This window comes from Phacochoerus africanus, chromosome 3, assembly GCF_016906955.1.
Source record: "Phacochoerus africanus isolate WHEZ1 chromosome 3, ROS_Pafr_v1, whole genome shotgun sequence".
Taxonomy (NCBI): Eukaryota; Metazoa; Chordata; class Mammalia; order Artiodactyla; family Suidae; genus Phacochoerus; species Phacochoerus africanus.
Genome location: NC_062546.1, coordinates 28,985,809 through 29,005,981, shown reverse-complemented (window position 1 = coordinate 29,005,981; position 20,173 = coordinate 28,985,809).

Here is a 20,173-nt window from a genome sequence, read left to right as displayed (position 1 = left end):
CCATTCACTCCTTCCCTCATCTATCCAACAGCTATTTTTTTTTTTGAGACCCTTACCTCAAGGGGCCTCTTAATTTAATGTAGCCAAATGCATCAATCTTTTCTTTTATAATAGTGCCCTATTCATGGAGCTGGGGAGACAATGGTGGACCAGGCAGCCTCATGGAACTAATGGTCAAAGGGGAGAGACCTCAGTCTCATCAATAACATGCAATTTGGGGGGGAACACCAGAGGGCACAGGGTAGAGACAGAAAAAAACAGATGATCCTGATTTATTTGGGAAGATGTGAGACAGTGGCTCACTATGGGCCCTGGCATTCTTTCTTTTTTTTAATCCAACTATACCAAATATTCTAAAATGTACCTACATTAAATATATTTTTAGTCATAACATTATTTGAAAAAGTTTTAACATTTTGCCTTATGAGGATTGTCTATGAGTAATTTATTTCATCAACAATTGTCTAGATGTTATGGCAACTGAATGCTTGCTTGCAAAGCGAAACAGTTAGAACCTACAAAGGGTTTTCAACTCTACCTGGAGATGCTGAATGATCTGGAGGCTTGAATAGGATTTTATCTAAGCAGCGAATCTGTGGCTGAACCGCCTTGGAAACTTTCCTCCCCTTGGGAAGATTTCCATTCCATGTACCAGGAAAGGTGCTATGAGACAGTCTGGAGTAACAGGGGCAGCACTGGGACCCTGAGGCCAGAATGACATTGGTGAGGGCCCCCGATTCTGGAGCAAAGTTCAGCATCCAAAGACTGCAATGGATAGAGGGACCTCCCCCGGGATGGACCACACCTCATGGCAACACTGGATCCTTAACTCAGTGGGTTAAGGAGTGAGGCTGGGGATCGAACCTGCATTCTCATGGATACTAGTCGGGTTCTTAACTGCTGAGCCACAACAGGAACTCCCAAGGTCAGCTATTTAATAACGATATTAATAAAGTATATCCCTAACAGTTAGTTACAAAAGGAAAAGTAATACCTTGATAGTGGAGAAATGACACCACCTTAACTAAGAGATCAGAGTTAACACAAATTAAGGGAAAAACTGACATTTGCTTCCTGATGTAATACACTGGGAAGGACAGAGCATCTGCCAAAAAGGCACAACCTGAGTCTAATCGTGAGGAGCAGCACACAAACCCAAACTGAGGAATGTGACATTCTATAAAACAATTTATTTATATTCTTAAAAAATGTCAAAGTCATAAAAGACAAAGAAAAGTCAGAAACTGTTTCAGATTAAAGGAGACTAAAAAGACACAGCACGTAATGCAAAATGTGATCCTGGACTGCCTCCTACGCTGGAAAAAAAAAAAAAATTCTATAACGGACACGATTGGGACAGTTGACAAAACTGGGATACAGACTACAGATCAGATGAAAAGTACTGGGTGACTGGCTGGTGGGGAACAGACATTCTGCTGCACTGGTTGGAGGGTCAGGTCATTTGGGAACGTTTACCAGGTTACAAACATAAATCCCCTTGGCTGCACTGACTCCACTTCTAGGAGTTTATTCCACGCATACTCATATTTGCAAAATGACATGTGCAGAAGGACAGACATTGCAGCCTTGTGGTGACAGCAAAAGGCAGGAAGAGCCTAAGCATCCATCAATAGGGTACCGATTAGATAAGTGATGCACATCTAAACCATGGAATTCATGCAGCTGTGAGATAGAAAGAGGCAGCTCTCCAAGTGTGGATAGAGAATGCCGGCCAGGGTGTGCTGCAGCAAGCCAAGTGCTGGACACGGCAAACTATGGCAGCACTTGGTAAAGAAAAAAGGCAGGGAGAGAATGTATGTGCATATATGCGCCTAAATGCATGAACCACTTCTGAAAGGAATCACAGGAAAGAAACTGAAAACAGTTGCTGCCAATCCATAGTAATACCGATCCTTGAGAGGATAAGAAGCAGGGGTGCTGGCAATACTCTCTTTCTTTATCTGAGTGCTAGTTAGAGGGTGGTATAGAGTTTGAGAAATTTTATCAACTCTCACCCCCATCTGTGCCCATTTTAAATGTATTTTACACTTAAACAAAAGCTTTTTTCTTTTTCTTTTTTTGCTTTTTAGGGCTGCACCAGCGGCATATGGAAGTTCCCAGCCTAGGGGGTGAATCAGAGCTACAGCTGCCGACCTGTACCACGGCCACACCAGATCTGAGCCTCATCTGCAACCTACACCACAGGCTCACCACAACGCCAGTTCCCCAACCCACTGGACAAGTCCAGGGATTGAACCTGTATCCTCATGGAAACTAGTAGGATTTATTTCCACTGTGCCACAACAGGAACTCCCGCTTTTAAATTTAAAATAAATCTAAATTTAAAAAATAAATTTAAATATTTACATAAATAAAATTTTAAATTTAAAATAAAATTTTAAAGTAAAAAGAGCCCTGTGCACAGCTCCCCATTTTTGTTTGATTCTTTATTCCAGGAGCTACCACTGAGAGTAGTTTGGTATTTCCTTCCAAGGTAGTTTTTATTAGTTTATATCGATAGGTTGGTCAATGATAAATGGACAGATGGATGAACACATATATAGATACATAAAGGATAAACAGATGGAAAGAGTTTTTGTTTTTCCCATAGATATTACCTACTGTTGTTCTGTGACTGGCTATTTCCTTTCAGTAATATGTCTTAGAGACCAGAGTACTTGAGTATCATAGATCTGTTCTTATTCTTTGTAAGCAGTACACACAGCATTCCATAGTGAGGCTACATCATAACTTGCTTGATCAGTGCCTTGCTCTTGGGCATTTAGGTTATTCCCAACTTCTGCCCTTGAAACAATGCCACAAGGAATATTCTTCCACCCGTATCTTTGAGAATTTGTATGTTTCTCTTGAGCAGAAGGCTAAAGAAGGAATTTCTGAGTCAGTGAATGAGTCTTTACAATTTGAATGGATGCTGCCAGATCACCTACCAAAAAAATGTCACACAAGGTGACATGCTGTCCACTCACTCATGTCACTCACTCACTCATGCCCTTGCTAAATATTTATTGAGCCTCTACTCTGTGCTGGTATATTGTTTTAGGTGCTGGGGGATTAACAGTGAAAAGGAGATAGTTCTTATTCTCATGGAACCACAGACTGGTCAGGAAAACAGCCCCCCACAAAAAAACACATAAATATATAATATGTCAGGTGATGAGAAGCACTGAAAGAAAATAGAGGTGTCTGATCATGCTCAACTTCTCCATACCTTCACCAACACTAGTGTTTCCCATTCTTTTGATTTTTTTTTTCTGATTTGATGGCTATTTCTTCTGTTGTGAATTCTATTGTGAATTGTGTCTTTATTCCCCTTTGTCCATTGTATGATGATGTGTTTTGTCTTTTTCTCACTGACTTGTAAGAAATCTTGATTTATTATGGATTTTAATCCTTTGCCTTCCATATGTTGCAACTACCTGTTACTTGTCTTTTATCTTTCCTCATGGTGTTTCACAAAGTCTTTAGGATGGAGAACCACAGGAAATTTATTTTGGACTTTTATTCCAGGAAAAGTTGGGTTTCTTCTCAGGAACTGGTTTTGTTTTGTTTTTTTCTCCCTATGAAACCATGTAGCCATATTTCTTTTTCCTTGCTTTGGCTGTAAGGAAGCTCAGAACAAACTTCTCTAGTCACCTCAGACATCCACTCAGAATGTCGCAGCAAGCATTCAGGAAACTGATCTCATCTTTGTTTCCTATTCTCTGGCTTTATAAAATCTGTCAGCTGCTTCAAATCATTTTTTGCAACAAGACGAGGCATAAATAAATGATCTTATTTCCTGCTTGTAGCAGCCCATTTCACAGATGATGAAACTGAGGGCCGGAGAGGGGCATTGACTTGCTCCAGGACTGCAGTGGGTCAGCAGAAAACTTTAGACCTTCACTCAGCCGCTCCATGTCTGGGGTGCTCCATCCTTGCTCTGGCTGTTTCTAAAGAGGAAGCATATCTTGATTTGCCAACTGTATTCATCAGAATTATTTCAGTTGCCTATGACAGAAATCCTGTTAAACAAGGGGAATTTATTGATCCACAGAGAGGTCAAATACCATGGGCTGCAGGTATGGTGTGATCCAGACACATGGGCAATATTGGAAGGCCACCTCCCCTACGCTTAGCTTTGCTTCTCTCTGTATATCTCCACTGGTTAGCATCATCCTTTTCTGCTTTAGACGAACTTCACTCCAGGTGATGTAAATATGACCCCACAGCTCCAAGACAACTTGAAGCGGGAGAGCCTCCCCTCTAGCCCCAGCAGAAAGATTCTAAGTGGCCCCAGTTCTTTTCCAACTGGAAAGCTCTCCTCTTGTAGCCAGAGTGACAGGCATCTTGATTGACAGCTCCATCCAGACTCCTGGAATCAAGGAGGAGTTCCCGGGAGACAGAGAAAAGGAGCAAAGAAAGTGTGATGGGCAAACTCTGCGCTGACTAATGCCTGTTTTCCCAGAGAGACAGAGAACTCCCCAGCTGGGGAGGGGAGATGCTCACCTTAAGAACAAATCAGCCAACAAAGCCCTTTAGTCTTTCTTTAATGGAAACTCACTTTCCCCTCCTGCTCTTGAGTTCTCAGTGGCTTTCATGGTATTCTACCCTCATCACTTTCAATCAAGGAATCTCTCAGTGGGGTCCTGCCTCCACGCACTGGCTTTTGCTGTTTGCATCTCCCGAATGCCCCCTTCCTACCCTCTAACCAAATCCTAGCACTCCTTTTCTAGAGATCCTTGCTTGAAGAGCTCAACCCAGGTGTCTCCCTCTTCTGAACAGCCCATCCCATCCAAAGATATATTTTTCAGCCATGACTCTGTGCTTGGCTCAGTGGGGGGCAATAAAGACGTGCAATGTAAGAAGGTGAATCTGTGTGACCAGAGATGCCATTTCAGAAGGGTGACTGAATGTTTCCAAAGGGCTATATAGTTCATGCTGGAGAAAGCCAACAACACACCTTTCACCATCTCCAGGGTTGTTTCGGAGACTAAGTGAGAAGAGAAATGGGAAGAGAAGACAGTGAATATGTGCTGGAAACTTTCTTCTGTGTACGATCTTGGTTTATGTGTGTGCTCTCCCCAAGTCTCCGCTACGTAACTCTTACTTTACAGACAAGGGAACTGGTGCTCAGAGAGGTGAAGTGGCTCACCCCAGATCACACAGCCAGTGAGGGACTCAGAGAACTTGGATTTGAATTGTCCAACTGTCCGGTCCTCTTCCCGCCCATTCCCTAATAAACACCCCCCATTATTAAGGGATGACTCACACTACAGAAACGTCTAATTAAATTTGAAAATAGGAAAAGCATTTGGAATGTCCTCTGAGGAGGCTAGCTTTAGCAGAATTATTTCCATACCAAAAATTTGTTCCCCAGCTATGCAGCAGCTGAATTTTTTTTGTATTCCTTGATGAGCGGGATGTCAGAAGCATAGAAGATGCCCAGTTTCCACCCTTCACTTTTTCCCTAAGCTGCCCTTTGTACAACAGGGATGTAGAAATCAATTGATCCATCAACAAAGAAACCTATCAATGAGTTCCCACTTCTACCAGATATGCTCATTTGGGGGAGTTAATGAGCCAGCGTGGACACAGCAAAGTCCTAGGCTCTATTCTCCCATACACAGTGACAATCAGTGGGGAAAATTAGTTTGTTTTACAGCCAACAGTCAGAGAACACATCTGCTGTCAAGCTCCAAGTCAAGTGACTAAAATTGTGGAGGAAAATATGGACTCTTTCCCTCTCCTACCACGCAGAGTTGTAGTAAAATAAGCTGAGTGTTATGATGCTGGCTTCCTCCTCCCTACGCTGTGTGCCCTGCAGGACAGACCTTCACGGAGCCTCTTATTTCCCATCAGGAGAATGGTGGGTTGTACCAGATGATTCTAAAGTTTGCCTCCAGAACTGGCAAGTGTCTCTTACGCTGAGCCCAGCACCTGGCAGGGACTCAAACAAGGAATTTTTGGAAAGACTTAATTGAGTAGAGTGAAAAGGTAGCATATGGGTGAATCTGGTGCCACCTCCTGGCCATGTGACCTCCAGCACGCTCCTGACCTCTCTAAGCCTCGACTTCCTCTTCTGTACAATGGATTCAGTGATGCCGGCTTTAGCAAGCCATGCAGATGGAACAGGTTAAGGGATGTGAACAGGGCTTAGGAATGGCTGACCCCTCCCCTTCTTTGCCCAGTGAAGGACAGACTTGCCTCCTGTGGAAGCCGATGTACAGAGCTCAGCCTCCTAGGCCCCCATCTCTGGCACCAACTTCAATGGCAGTTGTGAAAGACTCTGACTGGGTGGGCTGGTTGAAGGAGGGATCAGGAAGAACCAATGTCCCCAGCTCCGTGGTCCCTTCCCTGGCAGATGAGGAATCATTCTACTATTGGGGAGACTCCACAGGCTAACTCACCTGAAACAAAATTCATTTAAAGGCATCCTCCACTTTTTTTTTTTTTCTGCTGTTTAAAAGGGCTGCACCCACAGCATATGGAGGCTCCCAGGCTAGGGGTCAATTCAGAGCTACAACTAGAGCCACAGCCTCAGCCACAGCAACGCCAGATCCAAGCCACACCTGCGACCTACACCACAGCTCATGGCAATGCCGTATCCCCGACCCACTGAGCAAGGCCAGGGATTGAACCTGCATTCTCATGGATACTAGTCAGGTTCGTTTCTGCTGTGCCACAATGGGAACTCCCATCCTCAAGTTCGCTCTGTGCCACTCTGCTCTTAGGAAACATCCACATGAGCTCCTGTTTTCTAACAGAAAGAAAAACAAAGAGAATTTTCAATTGTACCCCCCCAAAGTCAAAAAAAGACAGAAAATAGCATTCAACATTTGCTTTGCAGTGAACCTCTATAGAGGTAGTGCCCCCCCCCCGCCCCACCCTTCTGCCCCCAGGCAGTGAGAGTGGCCCCACCCAGCTCCTTCCCTCAGAACGACAATAGCATCTCAGCATCAGGGCTCCAGAGCTCTGACCTGTGTCTGTGAGCATCTGTATTTTATCTCCGTTTATTCTGTGCATCCGTTAGCAAGATGTGTCCTAAGGGACCTGTTCCTTTACACCATTCTGGCTGGCAAAAGTTGTCCCAGGAACCCTCTACTCTCAGGTATCGGGGGAAACCTGTGTTCGTGGTGACCAACGAGGGCTGGCAGCATCTAGCCCAGGCTGGCCTCTTCATCTCCTATGTCGCCCTCCCTCATCTGCTCCATCCACACCAGCCTCCCTGCAGATCCTCAGGCCCATGAAGCTCGTCCCCACTCGCACATCTGCACCGTGGTCAGAAGGGCCCACTTCCTCGCCTCCTTCAGGCTTCCGCTGACGTGTCCCCTTGCCAGAGAGGACGTCCCCAACCACCGTTGGGCCTAAGTTACTCCCAACCTTGCTTCCCTGCTTCACTTGTCTTTGGAGCTTATGCCTCACGTACAGGGTGTATTTCTTTGTTTGTAGTCTGGCTCACACAACGAGAGCGTGAGCTCCAAGAAGGCAGGACTTTGTCTAGCTCAAAGTCAACCTAGAACAGTGGTGATGGTAGGCTCTCGGGGACTGTGGAATCAGTGGCTGGGTGGACAGGAGGATGGGAATGTAGGAAGGTAGGGGAATGTAGGAAGGTAGGTGATTGTAGGTTGGTGGATGGGTCGATGAAAGGGAGGGTGGTTGGGAGGATGGGCTGACTGGGTGTTGGGTGGACAGGTCAAAGGCTGGATGAGAGGAGAGGAGGATGAGCTGATGATTCAATGGGTGGAGTGCAAAGAGCGCTGGGTTTGGAATCGCACAGACTTGGGGTTTTGTCCCGGTCCTCTCGCCACTCCCTGTGTTACCTTAGCTGAGTTATTCATGCTCTCTGACCTTCTATTTCCATATCTGCAAATATATGAAACAAATTCTACCTCATGGGGTCATCCTTTGAACCCCTCACTTTTAAGAGGATGGTCAGAGGAGAGCTGAAGATAGATTGGGTACATAAAATCGAGGAATATTAGCAGAAAGTATTGTCTCTTCTGACTTCATTTCCAGGTGGGAGACCAGATGGCCCAAGATAAGACTGAAGCTACAGGGCTGAAACAAGTAGAGATGGATGGCAAAAATACGGGGAAGGAAGGATGGGTCGGACAAGTGACTCCCTTGATAAAAAGGGTCTGTAGAGAGAGTGGGACCATGTTCCCAGCAAAAAGAGCTCTAGATCAAATAAAAATGGGGAGTTCCCACCGTGACTCGGTGGTTAACGAACCGGACTAGGATCCACGAGGACGAGGGTTTGATCCCTGGCCTCACTCAGTGGGTTAAGGATCCGTCGTTGCTGCGAGCTGTGGTGTAGGTCACAGACATAGCTTGGATCCCACATTGCTGTGGCTGTGGCGTAGGCTGGCAGCTATGGTTCCGATTCAGCTCCTAGCTTGGGAACCTCCATATGCCACGGGCGTGGCTCTAAAAAGACAAAGGAAAAAAAAATGATCCTGGGCCCCCCAGTCACAGATTATCCTCTGGAACTCTATGCTGATTCAGAGAGGCAGCCCTGTAGTTAGGAACACGGAGCTAGGACTCGATCTCAGGTCTTGGCAGCCAGAGAGACCTGAGATTGAGTCCTAGCTCTGTTCCTAACTTGGGCAACTGCTTCCGCTCTCTGAACTCTGGTTTCCTCATCTGAAAAATGTAGATAATGATCCCTTTTGTCCCTTAAGGATGTTGTGGGGATTAAATGAGACTGTGTGTAACGTGCTGAGCATGGAATCCCTGCTTCCCTGGGGAGATAAGCTGCCATGTTGTGAGGAAACTCAAACAGCCCCATGGAAGGGCTCACGTGAAGGGAGACAGATTCCTCCACCGTCAGCCAGCGTCAGCTTGCTGGATGTTGTGAGTGAACTTCCTGGAGTCAGATATCCTGGGCTCAGCCAAACCTTTGCGTACGTGCAGTGCCACCCGACATCTGGACAGCAACCTCCTGAAAGATCCTGAACAGGAGCCACCCAGCTAAGCCATTTGCAAACTCCTGGCCCTTAGAAACCGGGTGAAATAATAAACGATTATTGGTGTTTTAAGGCAGGGGTCAGTGAACTTTTTCTGTCCAGATAGTAAACATTTTAGTCTTTGTGGGCCATGTGGTCACTGTCACAACCACTCTGCCACTGGAGAGCAAAATCAGCTATAGGCAATCCATAAGTAAATCTATGTGTTCCAGTAAAACTTTAGTTATAATAACAAGTGATGGGTCGGTTCCAGTCTCTGGCCCATAGTTGGCCAACTCCTGTGACGAGCCACTAAAATCAGTGCTTCACGTATTTCTCACAGTTTCTAAAAATGGTCCCTTTCTTCTGGGAGCAGATGATCTTGCCCGGAAGGCCATCTCCCGAACATCCTCTCTAACAGATTTTTCAGACCTTGAGGGAGGGTCTATGTTAATTCACTTCCATGTCTTGGTTCTTCTAACTCTCAGAGAAAGTGCTAACCTAACTATTTGTTGGAGAAACAAACCAACTCAAGACACTGTCTGTGCCACAAGTGCAAACACTCAAGGATGAGTGTGATCTGCAAGGCTTCCTGGAGGAGGTAATTTGAGCTGAACCTTTTTTTCTTTCTTTTTTCCTTTTTTTGGTTGTGGTACGCAGCAGCTCGATGTGCGATCTCACTTTCACCCTTGGGCCACAGGAGTGAAAGCACCAAATCCTAACCATTAAACCAGCAGGGACTCCCTTGAGCTGAATCTTAAAGGAAGGTATATAACCCATTAAGTAAAAGGACAATCATTTCAGACCAGAGGGAAAAGCATGAGCAAAGCATGGAAAAGCAGACGCATGGATCAGCGCATGGAGTGCCCTGAAGGCCAGGTAAGGGGCTTGGGTGTCATCCTAGAGACCAGAGCTTCTCAAATAGAGGCTTCATAGATGGGCTCAGGAGAAAGGCTGTGACTTTCATAAAATTCTGTGACCCAAAGACAATGAATCCACTGGAACAAGCCACTAAAGCCACGGAAGATTTGTGCTTTATTTTTAAACTGAAGAGGGTGGCATCTTGTTTTGGGTTGCGAAGCAGACACAAAGAAGAGGAACTGGGTAGATGTCTAGAGAGGGAAGTGAGGCCTGGAAGGAAAAGCAACCAAAAAAATCCAGTGTAATCAAGCAAGTTGCTAATATGAGTGATGAGAGCTCAACCTCAACTGGTCCTCAACTGGACCTCTGGGAGACAGTGAAAGACACGACAGTGAAAGAGTATCCCAGCTGAGGGTGGGGAGCTGGGTATTTACCCATCAACTCCCATTGGTCATTGGCCAAAGGTGCCTAGGACTCTTCATTCCCCAGCATCTCCATCCTCAGGCAGAGCTGCAGGTGCAAAGGAAGGCTCCCTGGTCACGGAGAGGTGAGTACCAAGGGGATACAGGCAGGACAGTCACAGCGTGTGCTATAGATGAGGTGACACACACACAAAATACTGTGTTAGGAAGAGGAGTTGAGCAGCTGCAGGAGGCGAGTGGGCACAGACAAGTGAAGACAGCCAGAGACTGAGACTCAGGACGTGACCACGGCGGACACTGAGGCAAGACCCTGCTGGGGCGAGGGGTGGAGGAGAGGGGACTGAGGACCAGACCTGGCTCCAGAGACACAGTGAGCCCAGGAGGGGTTAGAGATGCCCAGAGGACCTCGAGTGGAGCTGTCCAGCCAGGTGGGTGAAGCCCCACTTCGGAGCTGGGGAAGGGGTTTGGGAGAGCTGCAGAGATGGAGAGAGAACAGAACTGAAAACCGACTTGGGAGAGCAGCAAGGTGAAGGAAGAGCAAGAGGAGTTAGCAAAGAAGAAGAAAAGGGTACAGACAGCTGAAGGACAGCTTCTCCAAGCTGAGGCACGTGAGGAATTGAGTATGGGATTGTCAAGTCCTCGGTAGTATTATTGCTTTGTTGTTCCCTTTTCAGATGCATGTTTATGGGTCCTGGCTGCAAGTGAAAAATTGTTTAATCACTGAATGGATGTTCTCAACTCCATTTTGCAGATAAGCTAATTGAGGCTCGGAGGGCTGAAGCAACCTTGCTCCTGTTTTGCCTGACTGCAAAGCCCATGGTTCTTTGTTTTCAGTGGGTTCTGAAGTGTCACAGAGAAAATCAGAAAGACCATCCAGCAGGGCAGAAGGCCTGGGAGGTTGGAAAGAAAAGGCAGGTCTCCTGACAGAAAGGAACAGGTCCCTGCTGAGTAAGCAGGGAGTGGAGAGGCCAGACCTCCAGGGAGGGCAAGAAAGCAGTTGCTGTGCGGGTGGACATAACTTCTAGATGTTTCATGATGAGAGGGGCAGGTGCAGTGAAGGCGGGAGCAAAGTGGGTTGGAGAGGACAGACATCAGAGACTGGAGGCAGACAGGGAGCAGGGATGGGGAGGACCTCACTAGACACCCTGGGGAAAGACCAAAGGAATGAGGGAACCCCTGGATTTTTAGGATTTATCACAGCTTTTCTTCTGTGCTTCCCACCATGCTGTGAGGGCCTCATCTTTAACTCTCACCACTCCCTGGCACATAGTTGGTGCTTGGTAATGAATCAATGGCTCAATCAATGAATCAATCATCAACTCCAGAGTTGCCGTTGTAGTTCAGTGGAAACAAATCTGACTAGCATCCATGAGGATGCAGGTTCAATCCCTGGCCTCGCTCAGTGGGTCAAGGATACGGCGTTGCTCTCAGCTTCCGTGTAGGTCACAGACACGGCTCGGATCTGGTGTTACTGTATGTAGCTGTGGTGTAGGCCGGCAGCTGCAGCTCCTATTCAACCCCTAGCCTGGGAGCTTCCATATACTGAGGGTGTGGCCCTAAAAAGACAAAAAAAAAAAAATCAACTTCTAAAGTTGGAATCAAGACAGGGGATGTGGGTAAGAAAACTTGGGGGCCCAATGTCCCTCACTGCACTTCATGTGAAGTACTTTTTCTATTCCTCGAGCCCTGCATATAGTAGGATGCATGAAACATTTTTTAACAGGTAATAATAGTTAACACTTATTAGGCACTTTCTATGTTCTAGCATAGTTCTAAGTGCTTTGCATGTGTTAACTCATTTAGTCCTCACAACAACTTGTGTATCATGCGCATTTTACAGATGAGGAAACTGAGGCTCAGAGGGGTTCAACAACTTGCCTGAAGTCACAGAAGTAGTAAGTAATATTACCAGGACTTGAACCCAGGAAATCTGATGCCAGCCTCCACATACCACCAAGCTCTACTGCCTCTCAGCTGACAAGCAGTGGATATAAATAATAACAACGGCAGCAACTATGATAACTTGCACCTGCCCAGAGTGAGGACTGTATTGTTCCCATTTCATAGATGGGAAAAGTGAGGCTCAGAGTTACGGGCACACAAGTATGAGGCTCTAGGTCTCAGCTCCTTCCAGAGTGAGAATGTTCAGAGGCCTGACCCTTGGCTTTTCCCTCCACCTCTCTGTGCTCCTCCATCTCCTGCCCCCACTGCCACGTTTGTGTAGACCTGCACCCCTGCTCCCCAGCCACCGGAGACCTGCCGCCCCCACAAAGCTAAACTTCTCATATCCTTCCCGTCTCTCCCCCAGCCAATTACTGAGAAGTCAACTTGATTGTGAACATGTTTTAGAAATATTTTCACTGTTGTTTTAAAATGTTTTTCCCTTTGTTTGAAAAAACATCACAACTTCAACCGCAGGGGCAAGAAAAACCCTATGCCAGCACACTAGGGCTGTGAGCGTAAAACCAGGAACGACTGTATTAAATAATCACAGTGGAACACCACCCAAACAACAGAGTTCTGGCGTCAGGAGGCCTTGGGTCTTTGAGGCTGCACCAGGTTGGGGAGGTGAGGTTTGCAAACAGGGGAGAGGAGATGGGGTCTTGCTGCCCATCATGGGTTATATAAATCCTGCTGATGCCTGGGCCTTCTCCGCAGGTCATTCAGAGAAGTTTTCTCTTCCACCGTTTTCTGGGTGATGGACTGAGGCCTGGGGAAGACGGGCAACTGGGTTCATGCAGCAGATCCGGGATGAGGCTAGAGGCAGAGTTCCAGGGGCTCCACCTGGGACCAAAGCTGGGGCTCAGTATGAAACTGGGATCATAGGTCAGCATGGGACTAGGAGTATGACTCAGTCTATAACAAGGATCAGGGCTCAGTCTGTCACAGGGTCAAGGCTCAATCTCACATCAATCTCTCAGTCAGAGGCTGGAACCAGCCCCTGGTGTGAAACAAATTCAGGGGTCTGACTGAAACCAAGATGGTAGCTTAGTCTGGGGCTCAGTTTATGGAAAGAAACATTAAGAGTGGGGTCAGCATCCCAGCTGGGACCAGGATTATAATTCAGTCCAAGATCAGGGTCAAGTATCAGTATGTGATGAAGGACCATGGCTCTGTCTACAATGAGAATCAGGGTTCAGTGTTATGAGCAGGACCAGGATTCACCTTGGATTCTCAAACCACCAATCGGGAATCCACCACTTCCTGAGACCATGGGTGAGTCACATACTAGTCCTCAGTTTCCTTTCCTGAAAGCCAGGCTACTCATAATCCTTGTCCTGAATCCTTCCATAGTTAAATGTCAGGCCAGAAGAAACAGCCGATGTCAGCAAGCTTTGCAAACTGCAGGGCGAGGGCAGATGTTTATATACATACCTCAGAGGAAACCCCAAAGAAGGCTCATTGTGGAAAATCTAAATGTCACTCAGCCTTTTACTTTTCTATCCTACTTTCTCATCTGCCTGTACAACTAATAATAGCCAACAGTTGCACAGCATGGCCTTGTGCCAGGCACTGTTCTAAGAGCTTCACGTATACTTAATTTAATCCTCAAATAATTCTAGGAAGTAGGTACTCATGGTATTGTACTTTCAGAGGAGGAAACTGAGGCAGAGGTAAAAATTTTGCTTAAAGTCATTCTTAATACGTAGCAACTCTCCAAATCAAACCCAAGGCAGTCTGGCTCCCAAGCCTATGCTGAGTATACGAACTAGGGGTGGGGAACGAGTCTGGGGGATTCTTCACGGAGCAGACAGGCAGGGGTAAGAGGTGCAATCAGTGAAGGGCCGGGAGGTGACCCATGGCCCCCAGTGGCCTGCCTTTGCCCAGGATGCTGAGTCTCTCAGCAAATCCCCCCTCCACCCCCTGCCCTGCACTCCCGCACGGGGGACATAAAAGGCTGGCGAGGGAGTTGGCGGGTGGCATTAAGGCATCTCTTTAAACTTGTTTGTTTATGGAAAGAAATTTCAGGCCAGCTGCTGAAAACCTGTATTTTATGGGTAATTTTTCAATTTATTTCACACTGGTATTAAAAAACAACAACCCAACCTACCATGGAGGCTGTGATTCCACTGGGGTTGGCGAGGGAGGGGCGGTTGGCTTGAAGCGGCTCCTTTGTTCGCCTGAGCATCGCAGGGACACGGCTGCTCGCCTTCCCTGGGGAAAACACAGATGAAGAAAAGAATGAAGTCAGGGTTACAGGGGGTGTGGTTAAGAGGAGAATAAGATGAAGTCCAGCAGAGAAAGGTGGAGGATTCCAGGCCTCTTTTACAGATGATGAAACTGAGGTATAGTTAATGGAAATGAGTAGTGAGGATTTGCTCTGGATTAGACACTGCTTTGACCTGCACTACCTCGGACGTGGTAGGGAGAATTAGTAAGATACTAATTTGATGTTAGATATTTTGATAATTACATACTTTCTTCGTTTGGGGTTGCTGAGGAGCAGATTCTGAGACACAGATTGGAATCCAAGAAGTTAATTTGAGAATTGATCTTGGGGAAAACAGGGCTGAGAATAAGGAGGGGAGCAGGACCGAAAGGCAGCCCATGAAGGATGGGTTATCAAGACGGTTACCACTGGGCATGCCTGGAGCTCAGTCCTGCTGGAGACAGCACAGAGCCCGCCTCAGGCTCCCCCATGTATTGAAGGAGGGAGTTGAGGTACTTGTCCATCAGGGGGTATCTCCACTCTGCTATTTAAGTCTATCAGTAAAGTTTTTGTTCCAATTATTGTATTGATCAGTTTTACAATTTCTTTTTGGTTCTTCCTCAACTTGAAAAAGAGCATCCATGGAGTTCCCATTGTGGTGCAGTGGAAATGAATCCGACTAGGAACCATGAGGTTGTGGGTTCGATCCCTGGCCTTGCTCAGTGGGCTAAGGATCCAAAAAGAACCAAAGATAACTTCTGTTTCTTTGTCAAGATTTTCTTTGTTTTCATTAGTCTCCAGAGAATGTATAATGTCTTCTCAAGGCACTTTTTATGACTGCTTTAAAATCCTTATCAGATAATTCCAACATCTGAATCGTCCTGGTATTAGCATTGGTTGAATGTCTTTTCTCTTTGGTTTTCCTATGGATTTCTAGTTCTTGGTATGATAGGTAATTTTCTATATATCCTGGACATATGAGCTATTAAATTAGAAAACTCCAGATCATATTTAAGTCTTTTATTTTAAGCAAGAAGTCTCACTGTTTAGGTTCTCATCTACTTTGGGGGGGCTGTAGTTGCAAAGACCATTTAGTTTCCAAAGTCCCTGCAATTTGTTCTGGTCCGCTTTGTTCCTCTGGTGTTACTCGGGCTAGCGTCATCCTAATACCAAAATCATACAAAGACAGTACACAAAATTACCTATAGATCAATATTCTTCATGGATATAGATGCGATAATCCTTAATAAAATATTATTAGTAGAATTCAGCAATATATAAAAATAATCATACATCATGGCCAAGTGGGGTTTACTCCAGGGAGAGGAAGGCTGACTCAACATTCAAAAATCAACCAATGCATCATATCAACAGACTAAAAGAAGAAAAATCACATGATTATATCAGTAGAGGCAAAGAAAGCATTTGACAAAATCAACACCTATTCATGATAAAAATTCTCAGAAAAATAGAAATAGCAATAGCAGTGATGGAGAAGAACTTCCTCAACTTGAAAAAGAGCATCCACGGAGTTCCCATCGTGGTGCAGCGGAAACGAATCTGACTAGGAACCATGAGGTTGTGGGTTTGATCCCTGGCCTCGCTCAGTGGGTTAAGGATCTGGCATTACTGTGAGCTGTGGTGTAGGTTGCAGACACGGCTCAGATCTGACGCTGCTGTGGCTGTGGTGCAGGCTGGCAGCTATAGCTCCGATTGGACCCCTAGCCTGGGAACCTCCATATGCCGTGGGTGTGGCCCTAAAAAGACAAAGTAAGAAAGAAAAAGAAAGAAAGAAAGAAAGAAAGAAAGAAAGAAAGAAAGAAAGAAAGAAAGAAAGAAAGAAAGAAAGAAAGAAAGAAAGAGAGAAAAAGAGCATCTACAAAAATCTACAGCTAACATAATACTTACTGGTGAAAGACTGAATTCTTCCCCACGAAGACTGGGAACAAGACAAGAATCACTCTTGTTCGGCATAGTGCTGGAATTTCTAGCCAATGCAATAAGAGCAGGAAAAGAAAATAAAAGTAATATAAATCAGAAATAAATATATAAAATGGTTCCCATTTGCAGCTGACATAATAGTCTATGTTGAAGAACACTAGAAATCTTAAAAAATACTCTAGAACTAATAAATGAATTCAGCAAGGTTGCAGGATAAAAGAGCAACCCATAAAAATCCGTGGTATTTCTCTACACTAGGAAGGAACACATGGGCGGCAAAATTAAAAATGCAATGCCATTTACAATAGCTTTTAAAAGAAATACTTTGGTGTAAATCCAATAAAACATATACAGGACGTATATACTGAAAATGACAATACACTGATTTTTTAAAAACAAAGAAAATCTAAATACATGGAGAGACATACCGTGTTCATGGATTGGAAAACTCAACATAGTTAAGATGTTATCCCCAAATTGATATGTATGCTTAATGCACTTCTAATTAAATTCCCAGCAAGATTTTTGTTGATATAAACAAAATTATGATAAAATTTATACTGAAAGGCAAATACACTGTAATAGCTAAAATTTTTTTGAAAAATTATTCTTTTGGAAATGAAAAAAAAGAAAAATAATAAAATGGGTAGGATCAGTATAACCAATTTCAAGATTTCTTATGAAGCTATTGTAATCAAGATAGTGTAGTACTGGCAGACAGAATGACACGCAGTCCAAGGAACGAAATAGATAATCCAGAAACAGATCCCCACAAATATGTCCATTAGGTTTTGAGGGAGGAGCAAAAACAATTCAATGGAGGTTATATAGCCTTTTCAACAAATCATACTGGAATAATTGCACATCCATAGTCAAAGAATGAACCTTAATTTAAACCTCACACTTTATATAAAAATTAATTCAATTATATATCAGGGACTTAAATGTAAAACAATATAACTTCGAAAAAAAGGGAGAAAACATCTAAGACTTGGGACTAGGCAAATGTTCTTAGACTTGACCCCAAAAGCATGATCCAGAGAAGGAAAAATTGATAAACTGGACTTTATAAAAAATAAAACCTTTGCTCTATGAAAGATCCTGGTAAGAGCATGAAAGAATAAATTACAGACTAGAAGAAGATATTAGCAAAGAACATATGTAATAAAGAAGTCTTAACATGCAACAATAGAACAAAAAATCCAATTAAAAATGTGCAGGAAGACATGCACAGGCAATTTTGCCAAGGAAGATATACAGAAACTTGACACAAAGGATCATAGTAGCTTTATACTTAATAACCAAAAACTGGAAATTATTCAAATGTCTTGATGGATAAATGGCTAAACAAACTATAATACATCCATATCATGGAATACTACCTAGCAGTAAAAAGCAACTATTAAGACATTCAATAACTTGGACAAATCTCAAGGAAATTATGCTCAGTGAAGCAAGCCAGTCTCAAAAGGACACAGATCGCATGATTCCATTATCTAATAGAAACGTAACAACATAATGATAGAAATGGAGAACAGATGAGTGGTTGTTAGGGGTTAGGGCAGAGGGGAGAGTGTGGACAGAGTCCTAAAGGATAGGAGGAGGGAGTCCCACGATGGTCCAGTTAAGTACCTCGACGGGGTGGTAGGGACGTGAAGCTACACATGAGATACAACTGCATCCCAGGCAACACTTCAATTCCTGGCAAACCAGGATAGTTGGTCCCTCTAGCAGGTCGCATCCAGCAGTCCTTGCAGCTCTTAGAAACAGTCCTCTGGCTACTTAGGAAGAAGAGCTTGCAGGGGCCAGAACTGACACAGACAGGAGCTACTCTGTCACTGAGGCAAGAGTGACCCAATGTGGCAAACTGGCCAGATGTTCACCAAACACTTGCTTTTCCTCCTGAGCACATGGCTAGACTGTATTTCCCAGCCGCCTATGTGGGTAGATGTGGCACGTGACCGAGTTCTGGCCAATGGGATGTGAGGGGGTATGTGCTTAACCTCCCATAGGTGGTCCTCTATACCCCGCCCCTTCCACAGTGAGCTTAAAGCCTTCTGCTGGAGAGAGCAGAGCCCAAGCTGGAAGGAACCTTGGTCCTGGCTCTCTCGCGGAGGAGAAGGATTTGCTGATCAGGGACACGCATAATGTACTGCTGCCATCATACCAATCTTCATTTATGTGTGACAGTGTCCAGTAATTGCTTAACTCACGGCCCTGGTGTGCACACCTCCTATTTTGCCATCAGCACCACTGGCCTCAATGTCCTTACTGGGCGCTTACATTGGAGGAGGAGGGCGACTGGATGGCAGGCTGGGATTTCCAAATAGCCCCCTACTGCTACAGAGAACAAGACCCTCTGAGCAACTCAGGGTTGGGTGGGGACCTGAGTCCTGGCTCTCAGAACCTTAAAAATACCAAATTCTCCAAGGCAGTCCTTGGAGAAGGGCTCTCAGAGAACACAAAAATCCCACCCGTGCCATTGAAACACTAGGGAAACCGAGGCCCCGAGAGACAGCAGGAGGAACTGGAGGTCCCCGAGAGAATCAAGGGATGAGTGAGTTCTCATTCATTCACTCATTCATTCATTCCACAACTATTTATTTAGCACTCGATGCATTAGCCCAAGGATAAAACGGAGGACTCCTGCCCTCACGGAACTCACACATAAGCAAATCACAAACATGAAAGGCCTGGTGGTGCTTAGCACTACACACAATGAAGCAGGACAAGGAGATAAAGGGCACAGACATCCCACTTTATCTGGAGTGGTCAGAGAGGGCCCCTCTGATCAGGTAACCTTGATTGGAGACAGTCCCTGAGGATATCTGAGGAAGAATTTTCCAGGCAGGGGTAACAGCAAATAGCCCTCCTGGGGACACATGGCAGAGTTTGAGAAACAGAAGGAAATGGGTGGAGGAGGTGTGGGGTGGGGGCGGTGGGGAGGACACGGGAGCAGAGGGAGGGCGGAAACAAGAGGTGAGAGGCCACGCCTGCAGAGCTATGTGGCTGCTGAGCGGCCCCAGCCTCTGCCTGACTTCCTGCCCTTCCCCAGCTCTGCTCACCTGGGGATTGTCCTGCTTTGGACCCTGGAGACATCAGGACTGGCGGTGGCTGGGTAGGCGCTGACTTTCCAACTTCCTAAAGTTTGATCTTTAAGGGTCATGTCACATCTCCAAGCACCCAAATTCTGTGTATAAGCTGGGAGACTCCTGCATCTGGAGAACTCATTCATTCGTCCCTTCTACAAACATTTGGGGATCTGCTCTGTATCCAGCCAGAGCCAGGCTCCAGGCATCCAGATAGGAAGGACCACATCTCCAGCCTTAAAGGGTTGCCAGTTTAGAGAAAGGGACATACACATCCATAGGTACCACCTGAGGGGAACCAAGCTGTGAATCAGAGGTTGTGGGAGCCCAGAGGAGGCACTGGACCTGGCCTGAGAATCAAGGAAGTCTTCCTGGATGAAGGGCATATTCAAGACTGGGTCCTGAATGAGTCCATGGGGAAGGGGGATGGGAGGTAGGCCAACAGTCCATGGAGAGGCCACTCATGAAAGGCTCAGAGGTGTGAGGGGACTGGAAGTATTTGTGAAGCACCACAAGGAGTTGAGATTTCTGGGATTTAAGGGGTGAAGGATGGGGTAGTGGGGAAGGCTGAGATCAGAGAAGTTGAAACAAAAGGGCTTTAGAATTCTTTTTGTTGTTGTTGTTGTTGCTATTTCTTGGGCCGCTCCCGTGGCATATGGAGGTTCCCAGGCTAGGGGTTGAATCGGAGCTGTAGCCACCGGCCTACGCCAGAGCCACAGCAACGCGGGATCCGAGCCGCGTCTGCAGCCTACACCATAGCTCACG